Genomic DNA, 3,309 nt, shown 5'->3' on the forward strand with positions numbered 1-3,309 from the left:
TTTTTTCCTTTCAGAGAATGCATAACATTTACACAAATACACACCACCAGCAGCAGTCGTTGCTAAGGGTTATTAATTGTGTACCTAGGCAAACACTCTGCCACTAAATAAATGCTAACAAATACGATGAAAATGACCCAACCAATATTATATGGTTTAACACAAACCAGTTTATCCTTCAAATGAAGTTACATACCTTTGTTTCAAACTATGGAAACATACGACGAAAATAATGTCTATACATAAGACTAACTTTTTGCAGTTTGTTATATTCACAATTCTACATCTTGGGGGTGAGGGAAGGGAGGGTCGATGTGGGCAGGGAGGGGCCCTCTGGATTGGAGAGAAACTAGTCTGGGGCAAAGGAGGTGGCTGTCTTGTTCAAGGGTCTCTCTCCTTTTTCACTTTAACATCCCTAGCTAAGATAGTCGCGATTTCACCCTGCATGAAAGCCCAAGGTACGTTTGACCCTACTAGGGGTCATTTCTTGACGCTGGGGCAGTACGCCTTCCAGTGACCCCTGGGCCTTGATAACTCTTTCTAGAGCAAGGCAAACAGAATTTGTGGCTGGAGACGGATGGGCACTGAACGAAATGCGTGTCCTCCAAACGTTCGTGGCAAATGGTAAAGCAGAGGGGCCCGCTTGGCCACAGGGGAATCCAGAATGTTTTGGGGGTGCACTTGGTCCATGCCTGGGTGGGTGCTAGGTGGCGGGGGGTGCCATCTGCAAATTCAGGTCCCTGTTCCGTGAGGCCACGGCGCTGCCCGGGCACAAAAGCCGGCGATACTGGGCTGCTGTTGTACCACGCGGTCGCAGTGGTGGAGTGCACGGAACTGCCATCCTTGGGCGAGTGCGCGGTGCCCAGAGTGCTGCGGCCGAAATGAGGGCGGACCTGGGGGATGGACCGTTCTGAGGGCCGACTCGGGCAGGGTGGTTCGGTTGGAATAGGGTCCTAAGGGTTGGGGCGGTGGAGACCGACCCCCGGCCGTATGCCCCGGCGCCACCAAGTCCCCTACCAACATGGTGAGCTTTAGTGCCTCGCTCTGGTTCGCCATTCACTGCTGCCTCTGCAGCTACTTGCCCAGCTTCAGCTCGCCCTCGGTGGAGTCCGGAGGCTCGGGGTGCGCCTTTCTCTTAAGCAGGTTGGCGGACCCGAGGGGGAGGCGGGCTGCAGGGCCCCAGTCCCCGGATGGGGCACTGAGGGCGTGGCTTAGACTCACCAACGCCGTGGGCAGCACCCGGCAGCTGCTGTCCAGGTAGGGCTGCGGCAGCATGTTGGCGCCGGGCACGCCCTTCTTGAAGAAGCGCAAGGTCTCGGGCAGCAGTCTCCAAGTAGGCGCCAGTTTCCGGAGCCGTGCTTTTTCTCGTACTCCAGATACTTGAAGCCGGAGGACAGACCCCGGCCGAAGTCCTTCATACAGTCCTGGTACATCTGCTTGGCTCCCCCAGATGCCCTGGAGTGCATGTTGCCCGAGCCCAGGGGGTACTCAATGAATAACTTCAATTCGTAGTCCATGTCGGGCTTGGAGACAGCGTCCAAGGCGAAGACGCGGCCCAGCAGCGAGTGGTCCATGTTGAAGCGAACCTCGTAGGATGCGCAGCCAGCCAGCGTGAGCAGCGTGTCGCGGACCATCTTGGGCTTGTTGGCCCACTGCTCCGCGCGACTGCGAAGGCTGTCGCTCAGCTCGGCTGGGTTCTCGGCGTTAGGTTGCTTCTCCTTCAGCTCACGCTGCTGGTCGATGTTCGACACCGAACCGGACCTTTTGCCACCAGCACCCACACCCACCTCGGCCACCGAGGACAAGGTCGAAGACTACGTGGGGGACGCCCAGCGCGCCCCCGAGACAAGCGGGCCCTGGGGGGAGGGCGCTGGGGGCGCGGGCGTCGGGGGTCCACGGCTGCCCAGGTCGTAGGGCGGCGGTAGGGGCAGCACTGAGGCGCAGGCCGGATCGTTAAGCAGCGTCTGCAGCAACAAACTGGTGGTGGGGGGGACCATGAGTTAGGGGCCTCTGCCACCCCCCTGGTTGGGCAACACCGTCACTAGTCCACCGTACGTCCCGCGCCAAGACGCCACCGACGCTGACGCCGAAGACGAGTGGGGCTCGGGGGGTTCAGCTCTGGGGGCCCCTCCTCCAGTGCAGGTCTGCGGAAGCCATTGGGGGCCACCCAAGCCATTGGGCAGCCGTGTGGCGTGGCTGCTGCTTCCCAGGCCTACAGGCGGTGGCGGATACTGGAAGCGGCCGCCCTGTTCCACCGTGGCGGCGGTGGCGGTAGCGTTCAGGCCGTAGCGATCCAGGCCGGATGGGGTCGCCAGCACCGCAGGCTTGCTGGAACCATCGACATGGTTAAAGTGTTGTTGCTGTGGCTGCTGCTGCCGCTGCCTCCACCGCCACCGCCACCTTACCCCGCAGGGCCACCGTCTTGACCCCGACTGGAGGCGGCGATGGGGTGGGAGTGGGGGAGCGGCAGTCCTGGGAGCAGCCAGGTACCCGCTTCAGCTGGCGCGTGGTCTTGATTACAAACTCTAGGCGATCGGTACCCTTATAGTTGACACAACCGTGGCATACGGGTTGGGAGAAGACCCAGATCATGGCCCAGGTCATACCGGGCAGGGCAGGTCGCAGGACTGTCTCCGAGAATAGGACACTTGTGCAGGAGACTTGTTGCCAGCCCTGAGGAAGGTAGACCACCTGCTGATCTGCTGAAGGCTGTCTCCACAACACCTTCTCTGCGAAGACTGGCTGGCTGGAGAGCGAGTCCGGCAGCCAGGGAACGGGTAGGGTGAGAAGAGTTTTACAGTGTTAAGTGGTGGGTTTAGTTCTTTAATCCATTTTGAGTTAATTTTTGTATATGGTGTTAGTTAAGGGTCCATCTTTATTATTCTTTCACATGTGGATATCCAGTTTTCCCAATACCATTTATTAAAGAGACTATTCTGTTCCCATTGTGTACTCTTGCCACCCTTATTGAAGATCATTTGGATCAAAATGGCGGGGTGAGGTGAGCCTCTGTAAATCTCCCCTGGAATTTACAACTAATCGAACAATTATAACTCCACAAAGGACTGCCTGCACAGCAGACAGGCAAGACAAAGAGGCCCACCAATGAATTCACTTAAAGGTGGGCGAATTGCATGAGCGGAGGACAAGGGAAGGGAAAAGTGAGGAGACAGAGCTGCGCGGGCACGGGACGCAGACCTAGCTCAGTGCTCCGAGCTCTCTGCATCCCAGAGCTACCACAGCTGCAGGAGAGGAAAGAACTCGGACTGCTAGGGCTCGGCTTATGGCCCACAGGGCTGAGGGGACAGC

The 3,309-nt window shown here is 58.1% G+C and overlaps 1 pseudogene; it reads right to left on the minus strand.

The window, feature by feature from the left end:
* Positions 1-262: 262 nt before the first annotated feature.
* LOC109434429 (putative E3 ubiquitin-protein ligase IRF2BPL) lies at positions 263-2,828 on the minus strand (annotated as a pseudogene).
* Between the last annotated feature and the right edge of the window lie 481 nt (positions 2,829-3,309).

This window comes from Rhinolophus sinicus, chromosome 4 (assembly GCF_057876585.1).
Source record: "Rhinolophus sinicus isolate RSI-liver-muscle chromosome 4, RSI-T2T, whole genome shotgun sequence".
Lineage (NCBI taxonomy): Eukaryota > Metazoa > Chordata > Mammalia > Chiroptera > Rhinolophidae > Rhinolophus > Rhinolophus sinicus.